The following is a 16,073-nucleotide window of genomic DNA, read 5'->3' as shown; positions in this document are numbered from 1 at the left end:
GATGTGGTGCAGCAACTTATCATGGACGAGGAAGAGGAAGCGCCGTGCGGCATCCACTCCCTGGCGAAGGAGTGGACAGTCCCAAGCGGCACGAATTGAGCCAGCCGACACAGCATGTCGGAACGGTACCCAGAAGGACATGTAGACGACGCACCATTTTCTGCGTTGCGGCTATGTGTCAGCGACACGATCCTGAATCTGATACAGAAGTACACTGAAGAAAAGGCTCACAGCACAGTTGGTAATAATGAGTGATCCCTAAGCCTAGAAGAATTAGATCCTTTCGTTGGATTACTCTACGCTCGTGGAGCGTATGGCGCTCGAAGTATTTCATATAAATATTTGTGGAGCAGTAAGTGGGGACCTCCTTTCGTTCAAAACGAACAGATTTGCAAAAATTTACAGTCATATTAGGTTTAATTCTATGTAATCAAGAAGAGAACGTAAGGAAACTGATAGATTTTGAACCTATTTACTGGCAACTCCACTGCCTGCTACAAGCTAGGCGAGAACATGACTCTCGACCAGCAAATGTACCGTTGCATGTGCAGGTAGCCATTCACACAGTACATGCCGAGTAAACCTTGTAAGTATCGAGTAAAACACTTGCTTTTGTGTGATGCCGACAAGCGCTACGTAACGAAAGGATTCCCTTACTGTGGCAAACATGTAACACATGATCGAAGCAAGCGTCTTCGTCACGATGTTATTATGAGGTTGGCACAGCCATTCTTTAGCTGTGGTCGTAACATCATGACCAACAACGCACTCTTCCGAGATCATTCAAAGAGGTTCATCCAGCGACGTGACTTGTACAAATCAGGCTAGATCTGCTCACAGTATACGGAGAGAAAAAGAAAAAAAAAGTCATACATGTGGGGTGTCAGGTGATTGAGAATACTAAGAAGAAACTCCAGAAACTGTGAAGTTTCATAATGAAACTAAGGGTGGATTCGATACAGTTGACCAAACGGCTAGACACTACAGCGACCGAGTTGGCACCCACCGTATGTCTGTGCATCTCTTTTATAATATTCTTGACCTTGCCATGATCAGTGCTCACACAATTTTTAAGCTGAAAACATCTAAGAAGATTTTACGATAAAAGTTTACCCTCAGAGTAGCAGATGAGCTTGTTGCCCACAACAAACTGCAGAGAGAAAACAACGCCCCTTGAAGGCACTCGATACGGCGGCTGGCCAATGCGGAAATAAAAGAAGTTGTCAAATTCAGGTTTTCCGCAATCAGCAAAGGGGGAACAAAGCATCAAACGTATGCTTCAAGTGCAACATGTATGTTTGCAAAAGCTACCAAGCAAATATACTTGTCGAGTGTCTGAACTGTGAGCCCATTCCAGCTTAGACAATTCTGTCAACTCTTTGTTCCTCAATATTTCCAAATATTTATAATGATAGACTTAAGTTGTTTGTTTTTATGTTCCAGTTCCTTAACTGCAATAAGCAAGAAAACACGGAGAGCATTTTAGTTACCTGGTGCGTTTTAGAATCTTTCACAAATTCTCGGTACTTACCTTATCAGCCTGTAATAGTAAAAATACAGTCAGTACACACATAAACGTAATATTTTGACTCTTTCATAAATAAACATTGTAACATCGTTTTACTTACTGGCTTTAGCGATTATTGATGAAAGACTGTGGAATTTCTTCCGTAAAATTAAAAAAAGGGTTTATTTCTGAAAACTTATGTTTTATAGTTCACTGTTCCTTTTAGAGTCCGAATTCTCCTTTGGTTACACTTTAGAGTCCTCCTGAACGTATTGCCAACATGACGACACTCAAAGCATGAAGCAAATACGAATAAAATGGTTCAAATGGTTCTCAGCACTATGGGACTTAACATCTGAGGTCATCAGTCCCCTAGAACTTAGAACTACTTAAACCTAAGTAACTTAAGGACATCACACACATCCGTGCCCGAGGCAGGATTCGAACCTGCGACCGTAGCGGTCTCGCGGTTCCGGATTGAAGCGCCTAGAACCGCTCGGGCACCACGGCCGGCAAATACGAATAACTGAAGTTAAAATCTTCTGGGTTATTAGGCCGCGTCATGTTTCTTCTAAAATGTTCGACGTTTCGGCCCTTCTGCTGGGATCTTTCTCAGGATGTTTTGGTGTCCACTACTGCTAAAACGCTGTCAGAGACGAGTGTCGCGTCCACTTATAAACGGGGAGTTTTCTGGCGTTCGTGCTGGAGAAGTGATAGTATTCGTTAAAATTCATATGGCTACCATTGGTGGGCCATAGACATAGGCTAATATTCCCGCTCTAATGCATAAGAAGGGGCGTTGGCCGCTCATCTCCTCTGGATACCATTGGCGGTCCATCGTCATTGGCTAGAATGGTACTATTCCTCACTTATGCTGGAGAAGGTTTATTGATTGGAATGCCTGCTACCGCTATTGGTTAGTCGTCATCAGTGGCTAGATTCGAAATGGACAGAGCAAGAGAAGGGGAATGTTCACCCAAAATATTATTGTCCGCCGAGGTGACTTGCAGTGCGTTGTTTATGCCGCTCACACACCGCGGCCGCGTGTTTTCTTCCTTGATGGAGGGGAGCCACGATGCCGGAAGCCTATAGCCGTCCTCTCTATTGAAATTAGATGCATTCTTAGAAATTTCAACCGCTTCTCGGACCTTTCTTCTATAAATATTTGTTTCTTTAGCCAGTACACGTACGTTATTAAAATCGATGTCAGAGCCACAGATCTCGTGTTGTTCCGCTACTGCCGATTTTGCACTTTGTTTTAGACGCACGTGCCATTCATGTTCCTTAATGCGTTCTTTAACAGTTCTTCCCGTTTCGCCTATATACACTTTTCCGCAGCCACATGACACCTGATAGACTCCTACATTGTGGAGGTAATCAGGTGCATCCGTTTTCTGTTGGAAAAAGTCTTTTATATTGCTTTCACTAAAGCAAGATATCTGAATACCATTTTTCTTTAAAATTCAACTTATGCGGTCAGTGTCCCCAGAAACGAACGGTAGCCTGACGGAGTGAGAAGTCGGTTCTTCGTCATCCTTATTAGTGGTATAAATATTCCGCCTAAAAGCCCTGTCGATTGAATAACTCTCATACCCATTTGCCTTCAACGTCCTCTTTAAAAAATTCAACTCCGATTCCAAGTTGTCGTCATCTCTGATGCGGAAGACACTTGAAGACAGAGTGTTCAGTGCTAGTTGCTTCTGGGCTGGGTGGTGGTGCGAAGTGGCATCTAAATACCTATTCAATGACGATGGACCGCCAATGGTATCCACAGGAGATGAGCTGCCAACGCCCCTTCTTCTGCATCAGAGCGGGAATATTAGCCTATGCCTATGGCCCACCAATGGTATCCATATGAATTTTAACCAGTACTATCACTCCTCCAGCACGAACGCCAGAAATCTCCCCCTTTATAAGTGGACGCGACACTCGTCTCTGACAGTGTTCTAGCGGTAGTGGACACCAAAATATCCTGAGGAAGATCCCAGAAACGACGAACATTTTAGAAGAAACATGACGCGGCCTAATAACCCAGAAGATTTTGACTTCAGTGACAACGGCCACGAAAGCCTGCAGGCTTACATAAATACGAATAAAAAGGTGATTTCCTCCTGCGGGCCAAAAATGACCCACATTGTACTACTAGAGGCATGGCAAAGTCCTGTACTACTAATGTCAAAATAGCACGAAATTTGCTATAAAATGAGGAAAAACGCTAGGTCACCGCAGGCACAGTGTATGTACATGCAGGAAGCCTACGATCCGAGCCTCATAGAAGTACTCCAGTAGGACAAGAAACAAGAGATAATCTAGTGTCAGTAATGAAAAATATTTCAATGTTTTGTATTCTTTGATGACTCAAGATAAACACCACCGCCTCGAAATGTGTTAAAAGTAAACGTATTTCGTGAAAATAGTAATGCCTAAACACTGTGACTCGTTGCGGTACGTACACATAAACTCCCATATAGCACAATCCAAGAAAAAGTAATATTGCCGATCTTATAAACATTTAACCTTGTCGTCAAGATTAAACGAGAGGGAAATAGCTCTGCTAATTACACCAACCACCGTAACAGGCCTTCCGTGGACATCGTCTTGCCTGGCAGAGTTCGTGGAGCAGAGTTAGTGAATGCGCTAAACACTTTGACGCAGTTTGCCGTTACACGCTTGTGCCGCAACGAGACCTCCGCAGAATCTCGCTACGGGCCGCGCGCAATTCTAAGCAGAGCCGGCAAAGTGTGCTGCGTGTTGTGTTCTATAAGACGTAGCGCCCGCACCTACAGCAAGCAGTTTCTGCAAGTAGAGGAGCAGCAGAAGTAACATACCTGGAGCCGCCGGAATATTGCAGACGCTTTAGATGCGCGCTAAGGGACGCATTTACCTCTTCCAGAACATCTAAATACAGGCACGTCTGCTGTATAAAAACAGGGATGCGCCTGAGTTGCCGCAGAAGAGCTAAACTCATGCAAGAAGATTCCGAAGCAGAGTACCTTCAGTACACCATGAAACTTTCAGACGGACACTTCCATCTACAAATTGCATCCACAAGGCTCAGTAAACTTACCAGTCTCGGCAACGCTTGTTAATAATGCGTGTACAAGTTTGCGCAAGGTGAAAAATGTAGAGAAAACAACATACCGTCGAATAAGCTAAGCTGTGTGATGCATTTTCATAATGGATATCGCAACAACTGGCAACAGATTCCTTGACCCTAACGTAAATCGATATTACGTAAATTCGATTTTTGTACAGATAAAGCAACGTTCAATAGTGCCCGTGGTCTAGGAGTAACCTCTTTCATTAGAAATCAGAACCCCTTCGGTCCCGAGTTCGAAACCCGCCTCTGCTTAAATTTTGAATCAGAATTGCCGACAGAAGGCTTCCATCATAAAAAGTCACCCCATTCTGCCAATACCTTTTCAAAGAGTGCGGAGGAGTGGACAGAGGTTCATGGCACTCTCTTGTCCTTGGGATAGGAAACTGCCGCTAAAGGTGGAAGGATCAGGAATTATCAACGGCATGAAGAAGCAGAAGGCAATGGAAATCACTGCATAAAAAACACAAAACGTTTCTCCATAGGACATGTGATCGGTAACTGACAAAGTGTCAGCCAACGGTGAGGTGACCATGGGAAAAAGCCTGAATAACCAGCGAAAGGATAACCTTCTACGTGTCGGCTTGTCGAACGTCAGAAGCATTAACGTGTCAGGGAAGCTACAAAAATAAAAAGCGGAAATGAAAAGAGTCTCAATCTAGATATAGGAGAGGTGAGTGGAGTGAAATGGAAAGAAGATACGGATTTCTGTTCAGATGAGTATAGGGTAATATCAGCAGCGGGGGAAAATCTTGTAAGGGGATAGGATTCGTTATGAATAGGAAGGTAGGCAGAGAGTGTGTTTCTGTGAATAGTTCATTGATGGCGTTGTTCTTATCAGAATCGACAACAAAACAACACCGACAACGATATTTCAGTTGTACATGCCGACTTATCAAGCAGAAGACGAAGATGGTTGGTTGGTTGTTGTGGGGAAGGAGACCAGACAACGAGGTCATTGGTCTCATCGGATTAGGGAAGGATGGGGAAGGAAGTCGGCCGTGCCCTTTGAAAGGAACCATCCCGGCATTTACCTGGAGCGATTTAGGGAAATCACGGAAAACCTAAATCAGGAAGGCCGGACGCGGGATTGAACCGTCGTCCTCCCGAATGCGAGTCCAGTGTCTAACCACTGCGCCACCTAGCTCGGTAGAAGACGAAGAGATAAATAAAGTATACGACGACATTGAAAGGGTAATTTAGTACCTAAGGGAGATGCAGTCATAGGGAATTGGAATGCAGTTGCATGGGAAGGAGCGGAAGAAAGGGATACAGGGGATTATGGGCATGGTACTGGGAATGAGAGAGCAGAATGCCTACTTGCGTTCTGCAGCAAATTTCAGCTGGTAATAGCGAATACTCTGTTCAATAATCATAAAAGGAGGAGGCATACTTGGAGAGGGTCGAGTGATATGGGATGATTTCAGATTAGATCATGGTTGGACAGTGATTCTGAAGTCAGAGACTGGATTGTAAGGCATACCCCAGGAGCAGATATTGACTCAGATCACAATATAGTTGTGATTAAAAGTAGGCTGAAGTTTAAGAGATATGTCAGGAAGAATCAACACGCAAAGAAGGAGTGGTACACAGAAGTACGAGATGGTTCCAATGGTTCAAATGGCTCTGAGCACTATGGGACAACCGCTGTGGTCATCAGTCCCCTAGAACTTAGAACTACTTAAACCTAACTAACGTAAGGACATCACACACATCCATGCCCGAGGCAGGATTCGAACCTGCGAGCGTAGCGGTCTCGCGGTTCCAGACTGTAGCGCCTAGAACCGCTCGGCCACTCCGGCCGGCTACAACGGGATGACGAGATACACTTGAAGATCTCTAAGGCTACAGATACAGCAATAAGGAATAGTTCAGCAGCTAGTACAGTTGAAGACAAATGGACTATTCAGAGAAGGGCAGTCACAGAAGTTGGAAAGAGAAACATACGTACAAAGAAGGCAATTGCGAGGTAACCATAGGTGACAGAGGAAATACGTCAGCTGATCGATGAAAGAAGAAATTACACAAATGTTCCGGGAAATTCAGGAATACAGAAATACAAGTCGCTGAGGAATGAAGTAAACAGGAAGTGCAGAAAATCTAAGACAAAATGGCTGCATGAGAGATGAGAAGGAACCGAAAAAGATATGATTGTCGGAAGGACTGACTGAGCATATGGCAAAGTCGAAGCAACCTCCGGTGAAATTAAAAGCAAGGGTGGTAACATTAAGAGTGCAATGGCAATTCCACTGTTAAATACAGAGGAGAGAGTGGATAGATGGAAAGAGTACATTGATGGATATGTTAGATGAAGATCAGTTTGGCATTACGAAAGGTAAAGCCATCAGAGTAGCAATTCTGATGCTACGGTTGGTAATAGAAGCATGCTAAAGAAAAATCAAGACATGCACATAGGATTTGTAGACCTGGAAAAAGCTTACGAAAATGTAATACGGTGTAAGATGTTAGAAATCCTGAGAAAAATTGGAGTAAGCTATAGAGAGAGACTGATAATATATAATATCTACAAGATCCAAGAGGGAATAATAAGGGTGAAAGACCAAGAACGAAGTGCTCCGATTAGGGATGTAGTCTTTCACCCCTACTGTTCAATATGTATATCGAAGAGGCAATGATAAAAATAAAAGAAAGTTTCAGAAGTGGGATTAAAATTCACGGTGAAAGAGTATCAATCATGCGATTTGTTGATGACATTGCTAACCTGAATGAAAGTGAAGATGAATTGTAGGATATGCCAAATGGAATGAAAAGTCTAATGAGTATTGAACATGGTTTTAGAATAAATTGAAGAAAGACGAAAGTAATGAGAAGTAGGAGTAACACCAGGAAACTTAACATCAGGTTTGATGGTACCGAAGTAGATGAAATTAAGGAGTTCTACTACCTAGGCAGCAAAATTACCAATTATGGACGGAGCAAGGAGGACATCAAAAGCAGACTACTGCCAAAAAGGGCATTCCTGGCCAATAAAAGTCTACTAGTAACAAACACAGGCCTTAATTTGAGGAAGAAATTTCTGGGAATATACATCTGGAGCACAGCACTCTACGGTAGTGATACATGGACTGTTTGAAGAACTGATCAGTAGAGAATCAAAGCATTTGAGATGTAGTGCTACTGACGAATTTTGGAACCTAGGTGGACTGATAACGTAAGGAGTGAGGAGGTCATGCGCAGAATCGGAGAGGAAAGGAATATTGGGAAAACATTTACAAGAAAAAGGGGTCAGATAATAGATCATGTTACCACATTAGGGAATGACTTCCATCGAACTAGAGGGCAAAAACTGTAGAATAAGACAGAGACGGGACTGCATGCAGCAAATAATTGAGGACGTAGGTTGTAAATGAAGAGGTTGGCGCAGAATTCATCGCGGGCCGCATCAAACCAGTCAGAAGAGTGATGACTCAAAAAAAAGAAAACAGAAGTAAAGACATCTTTGTAACAAAACATTGTACATTGTTTACTTATTCCATAGATGCCACAAAAACCTTGTGAAATTTGATTTTACCGTTCCTGTAACAAACCCATAGATCGAAAAAGGAATCAGTTAAATTCATTATCCCTTATACACAGAAGAGCCAAAGAAACGCACACCTACCTAATGTATAGGGTGCCCACGAGCACGCAGAAGCGCCGCGACACAACTAGGACTGAAGTAGTGCTGCAAGGAAATGAATCCTGCAGGGCTGTCCACAAATCCGTAAGAGTACAAGGAGTTGGAGATCTCTTCTGTACAGCACATTGCAAGCCATCCCAGATATGCTGAATAATGTTCATGTTTGGGGAGTTTCTTGGCCAGCGGAAGTGTTTAAACTCAGAGGAATGTTCCTGGAGCCACTCTGTAGAAATTTTGGACATTTGGGGTGTCGTGTTGTCCTGCTGGAATTTCCGTAGTGGACAACAATGGTTGCAGGTTATCAGACAGTATGCTTGCGTATGTCTCACCTGTCAGAGCCGTATCTAGACGTATCATGGGTCACATATCTCTCCAACTGCTACTCCCTACACCATTGCAGAGCCTCCAACAGCTTGAACAGTCCCCTGCTGACATTCAGAGTCCATGGATTCATGAGATTGTTTGCATACCTGTACACGACCATCCACTCGATATAATTTGAAACGAGAATCGTCCGACCAGGCAACATGTTTCCAGTTATCAACAATCCAATGTCGGTGTTGACAGGCGCAGGCGAGGAGTAAAGCTTTGTGTCGTGCATTTATCAAGGGTACACGAGTGGGCCTTCGAAAGCCCATATCGATGATGTTACGTTGAATAATTCGCGCGCTGACGCTTGTTGATGGCCCAGCGTTGAAATCTGCAGCAATTTGTAGAAGGCTTGCACTTCCGTCGCGTTGATCGATTCTCTCCAGTCGTCACTTTTGGCGTTCTTGAAGGATCTTTTTCCAGCTTCAGCGATGTCAGAGATTTGATGTTTTACCGGATTCCTGATATTCACGGTACACACATGAATTTGTCGTACAGGAAAACCACCACTACATCGCTACCTCGGAGATGATGTGTCCCAGCGCTCGTGTGCTGACTACAACACCACGTTCAAACTCAAATCTTGATAAGCAGGCATTGTAGCAGCAGTAACCGATCTAACAATCGCGCCAGACACCTGTTGCCTTTATAGGAGTTGCTGACGGCAGAGTTGTATTCTGCCTGTATACATATCTCCATATTTGAATACGCATGCCTATACCAGTTTCTGCGGCCTTTCAGTGTATTACAGTTTCCAATACAGCGTACAAGACTGCTTTCGCGACAGTTAGAGTTCCATCCTCTGGTGTTAATTGGAATAATAAAAGTGTTCTGTTACATGTGAATGGGATTGGATCCGTATGTCTGAAATATCAGGCAAAGAACTATGAGCCTATAATTTCAAAATTAAAACAAATTAAAAGAGAGAACTGGGTTTTAGGTGCAAATAAAATTACTTGATTAACCTAGGTTATCCTACTCCAGTGTCGTCATGTAACCAAAGGTAGCGCGTCAAAAAAAGTGGAAGGGGAGCAAAACAGTCGAAGAAACTGACCGCGACTGGACACGAAAAGTTACCAAAATAATGAAACATTTAAATTGCAATAAGAATGCCTGGGAGTCACATATTGAGCGCAGTTACTTGAGAAAAATTCTATAACAGCCCGTCCCCCGTGCTGCGCGACCGGGAACACAAATATGAAAACGATATAATAGTAAGTATTAGCCGTCAGTACCGAAGACGCACATGACCCAAGCACAGGCGCCATACAAAACAGACACGAGATTTGTGACTTGTTTAAAGTGAAACATCATAAAGGAGACGGAACCATCACAATATTAGGATAGAAAATGACCTGTAAATTTAAAAACGTAAGAAAAAATATTATGTTTTACGGACACCTTCATTTACCTGAATTGTGTCATGATTAACTTAAATATTTTGGTTATAAAGGTCTCTTCGTTCATTAATAGTATAGAGAGGCGGGGAATGAAGACTTCCTAAAATTTAAATTCCTTCCAAAACAATCGGTACCCGACCTTCACTGCAGAGTATAAGGCAGTTAAGTTATCTCTAAACACTGCAAATGATACTGGTTGTCAATCAGATGCATTGTCAGAGCTGACTCGGAACTGGATAGATCTTTAAGTTCTTAAAATCTCGTATAAAAACTGTGCCTGTGTGGCCAATATATGTGCTTTTACGTATGTGGCTTTTATTGCATTCAGTCCAATACACTCCGGGATAAAAGAACGTATCCCTACTGAAGACTTAATCTACTACCCAAATTTTTTGATATGAAAAATGCCGGAGCTATGGTGGCTGACGTCAGTTTCTTTCCAGTTCTCTCTGATAGATATCCAAGCTTGTTCTTTTCCTCTACAGCCTTCAGATCGATTTCCTTCCAGACCCCCTCCCCCCTCTTCGCTAGTATTTTATTATTGTGTCTCTCAATCATAGAACCCCAAAACCTATACTTGATTATAACGAACTCCCTTTGATATCCCTCTGATGTGAGAGGAACATTATTTAATCTTTTTTTAGGAATGACCAGGAGGTGGCAATTTTATATTTAAACGGGTTGTTTGAAGTTATTCACAAGTAAATGAATAGTAGACTCTTTTCTACAGATGTGAAACACTACCTTGCTGCCATTTAAGGTGGTCTTAAAGTCTAAATGTGCCAAAGTCCCTTTAATCTGATGCTGAACAGAGAAAGAAATCTTTCCATGGACTGTATTAAGCTCGTTAAGTAAATTTTCACTCTCTTCCTTTCTGCTTCCTGAAGGACAGATGTGTCATCAACATAACGTTTCCAACGTACCACATTAGCGGGCTCCTCAGGATACTTCTTAAAAATGCATACTCGAAATGCGACATACAAATATTCGCTAAAATGCAAGTTGGGAGAAATCTATGGCCAGTCCTTGTTGCTCTGTGTAATCCTTATCACAAAATTTAAAATAAATAAAATGCAGGATTAAAGTTGAAATATTAGCGACTTCCTTGATTTCGTCCGATGGCCTGCCGATAACTGATAACTTTGGGGCGACAACTCTGTAATAAGAAAACGAAGAGAGGGAAAAATAGTACGCGAATAAGGACTGAGGGAAACAAATGAAAGAGGAAGCTTAGTAATGGTAAGACCCTTGGAGGATGAGGAAGATTGGCAGATGATGCAATTGATAGATTGTAGAGGTATTATGGGTGTGCAATTGGGCAAAATACAAGAAGCATTTAGCATATGAGGAGAGCAGTTTGCGCATTATTTTTTCATACTGCATCAACAAATGACCACCCACAACATGCACTGTGCCCCACAGGTGATGACTCATGGCGTTAGTACCAATCAGGAGGAATATGCCCACAAAAACAGTTTGCCAAATGCAGTAATTCATGTAATTAAGCCCATATTCAGAGATTTATCACAGCCAAGTTTATTGGAAAAGTGTTTACATGGGAAAACACAAAATCCAAATGAAAGTGTAAATAGTTCAATTTGGATTAGGATTCCCGAAAGAGTGTTTGTACAGATAAAAACATGCCATTTTAGAGTGTATGATGCAGTGGCAAAATACAATGAAGGAAACATTATCAAATGCGATGTGCTGAAACGTTTAGGTTTCCAACCAGAACACAACACCATTTCCACAATGCCCCCAATTGATGAAGAAAGACTAAGAGGTGCAGGAAGAACAGACAAAAGCCTACAACATGCAGCAAAAGGGAAGGAAAGACCCGTGAAAAGGAAACTAACACTGGAGAAAGAAGAGGATGCTGATAATCCAGGAATGTATTAAAAAAACTTAGGAAGAAATTTTCTGTAATTTTAAAATTTTCATATTTGAGGAACATTTTCTCAAAAACTGCCAACAGTATATCAATGAAATTTATACACAATATTGTTTACTTCTTTTCCTTCATTTTTATAGCAAATTGTAAAAAATACTGTATAATTAAAGACTTATAGAAGAAAAAGAGCAAAATTTTAGAGAAAAAATAAGCATCTGTAAAAAAAAATTGTAAAACAAAAACCAATTAATATTTCTTAACATGGCATTATAACTTTGTAGAGAAATATTCACTGAATATATAGTCAAAATTCCAGAGCAATATGTTTAATGGTTTTAGAGAAAATGTTCCTTCTATTTGCTAAAATTAACATGGAGAAGATGGATTGTTCCGGCTCCCCTTAAAGATGCATTTTGGGAAAAGATAGTTGGTGCTTACAGGCCCTTTGGGGAATAAAGCAACAGCTGTATGAATGTCAAGGGCTCAGCTGGTAAACCAATCCTAACGAAAGAAGGGAGAGGTGAGAGGTGGAAGAAGTATGTAAAGTGTTTATACAAGGGAGAAAGCAATTTTAGGGAATTGTACCAAGAATACTTACTATATATATGTTGCCATTTATAGCATAATTTTCACAAAAAGAATTGTAAAATATCAATAAACTACACAAAAGTAGTGACAAAAGCCAGCAAAGTAACACCAAAAAAATCAGAATATCAAAAATAGCCCTCACACACGCATGAATAAAATACTCGTTTTTCATTATTTTTCTTCATATTTCACCATTTTGTCAAATACTTTCATTATATCTCAAGTTTTTTCGCCACCTTCATTCAAACTTTTTAATGACCGATCATTCACCTGTCATTTAGGAATAATTTCAAGTAAAAATAGCAGAATTTTAAGAACAAAATAAAAAATATGTAAATAATTAGAACTTTAAACTAAAAGTTCTAAATCATGAAATTTTTGCTGTCACTGTGTTTTTCATCCATTACACTTTAGTTTAATATACTCATATTCAAAACATTTTAAGTCCTATTTAAATGCCAGTTTCAAATGTTTGTTTGACAAAATAATTTTAAAATCATTACTGAGCTAAATACAAATTTAATCTCCATATTTTCAATAACCACACACAGTAGTATTACAGGAACTATCTAGCTCATTGGTTTGCACAAACAGTGTACAAAATTACTGGAACTCATATGGACAATAAATTGTTAGCTCCCTTTTCAGTTCAAATGGACTATAAATTCTGTAGCTCACTTTTCAGCTCAAGTAGATAGTAAATTTTCTAGGTCACTTTTTAACTCGAAAGGGCAATATATATTGCAGTTCACTTTTCAACTCAAATGGAAAGAAAAAAATTATGACAATATCATGTGTCAACAAATGGACAGCAAAAAAGGGGCAAAAAATATCATGTGCCAAAAAAATTTACAGCAAAAAGTGGAAAACAAATATGGACTATAAATACTAACATAAATGGAGCAGCAAATAAAATTTGTGCTACTAATATATATTAATACAGAAAACAAGAATGGACAGCAAATACTTTTAACAAACGAGAATAACACATATGAACAACAGAAATTGACATCAGATGTAAATGAACAGGAATTAGTAAAAAATTCGGTGAGTGATAGAAAACTGAATGTAAATGAATAAAACATTTATTGAAGTTAATAAGAAATTGAGGTAAATAAATGAAAAATGCAGACAGATTAATAAATGGTGATGTACACAAATAAAAGATTGAGATAAATGAACAAATGCTCAGGTAAGTTGAGGTATATAAATGAATAAAAAATTGACACAAACAACTGAAAAAATTTGAGATAAATGAATGAAAAATGAGAATAAATGAATAAAAATTCGACTAAATGAACAAGAAATTGAGGTAAATGAAAGAATAATTGTGGCAAATAAATAAAAATTAAGGTTAATGATTAAAAAACTTAGGGCAAGGAATGAAAATATTAGGTAAATAGATGAAACTTCACTAAAAATTGAAAGAATTAAGTGAAAAATTAAGGTGAGTAATTAAAAAAATGTGGTTGCTGAATGAAACATGAAGGTATAATACTGTAAATAACTATTTCCATCAAACAAGAAAACTGCACAGTAATTTTTGTATTTCATGTATATTAAATAATAAAAAATTTGGACAACACAGAACAAAGTGCTAAATATACCTGTTATAGCTAATGTATAAAACCTAGAAACAGGTAAGCAAAATAAGATCAGTTGGTGAAATATCCATGTATAAATATCAAGTTAATAGATATTATTCGTACACAAGCAACTATAACAGTGAAATACAGAGTGATACTGACCATATGAGCTACTAAAAATGTACTAAATCTGACATGAAGAATAAGTATAATAGAATATGGGAAAATTAGATAAATTATAATCAATTAGCAAGATATGGTTAAGCAATGATTGTATTTGTAGAGATTATCTGAAAAACAAGAAATAATTTAAAGAACACTGACACTGACTGCAATGACAACAGATAGAAATATTCTATACAAAAACAAATGTTATAGTGAACAAAGTAAACAACAAGGACATTAAGACAACAACAACAATGCTTCAGAATATGCTCCTGATGTAATTTTGAAAAGAATTCACAACCTTTTCAAAAAACTATAGAACAATTCAATTAGTTTCTTGAGAATGAACATAATTAAGAAGATTAACAAATACTATGAAACAAAAATATTTTTGAAAGTGTAAACCTCTTACAATTAAAGAGCTTGGAAGATAATAAAAAATCATTTACATTAATTAACAAATCAGGGATACATTCCTGTACTTTATCATCTAAAAATGACAGAAATTAATGATAGTAAGTGAAGATGAATAAATGTCAAACGAAGTTAAATGATTATAAATTAATGTGAAATGACATCAAGTGATGAAAAATGAATATAAATTAATGAAAAATGATGGTAAATGAAGTTGAATAAATATAAGTCATGGAAAAATTAATATAAATTAATGAGAAATGATGATAAACGAATAAAAATGAATGTAAATTAAAGAAAAATTAGGGTAAATGAAGATGAACAAATGTAAATCAAAGGGAAATGTTTATAAATTAATGAAAAATGGTGGTAAATGCAGGTGAATAATTGAAAATCAAAGAAAAATGTACATAAATTAATGATAAATTATAATAAATGAATGCAAATAATAAATGAATGTAATGGTAATAAACAGATGAAAATCATTACAAGCAATAGAATATGATGGCAAATGGATGTATATCAACAAAAATATAGGTAAATGGTGATAAATTAACGCAAAACAACAAAAAATGGAGTCAAATGATGGCAAATGAACACACATCAACGAAATAAGAAGGTGAACCATAGTAAATAACGGTTATTCGCTATAAAAATGGGGGTAATTCATGGTAATGGAACATAAATAAAAAGGTCGATGACACCAAATGAATGTAAATCAGTAACAATTGGAGGTAAATGATGGTAATTGAGTACAAATAAAAGAAAAATGGATGTACATCAATGAAGCTTTTCCTACAGTGTAATATATATATAGAGTCGCTTATTGACAAATTCAACAATAACAATTAAGTATTATGTTTAATTGTTGAAAAATCATGTGTTGAATTTCGAAAACGCATCTCAGATATTGGAATATAACATACTAGAGCTACTCTAGTAAAACCTATAGATAAACAAGACAAATCTCTTAGTAGTCACTAATTTTGACCATCAGAAATATTGATGTAAAAACATTATTTGTTAATTAATCATGATTATGTTCTCTTACTTTATAGTCTAAGAATGGGCAGGTAAAGATTATATAGAAGAGAGAAAAGATGAATCTACAGAAAATATTATTCCTTCTGAGAATGAAACTATTATCATGATTCAAATTAAATCTGCAGGAAGTGAACTGAAGCTATTAGGTGTATTTTATTTTATCAATCAAAGCAATTATCAATTACAGTTAGGTACATGATTAGAAAAATTTCGTAATTACAAATGATAATCTATGTTTTTAACAAATATTGCTGGGGAATCAAACTATTCTTGTAAAGATAGTGAAATAAATCCAGATGATTATACATATTTCAGTTCAGTATGAAAAATATATTAGCAATGAGGTTCCAAGATATTTGGTTTCCTGTTTTG

Source organism: Schistocerca americana, chromosome 6 (genome assembly GCF_021461395.2).
Source record: "Schistocerca americana isolate TAMUIC-IGC-003095 chromosome 6, iqSchAmer2.1, whole genome shotgun sequence".
Classification (NCBI taxonomy): Eukaryota; Metazoa; Arthropoda; class Insecta; order Orthoptera; family Acrididae; genus Schistocerca; species Schistocerca americana.
Note: the sequence above shows the minus strand (reverse complement) of the source record.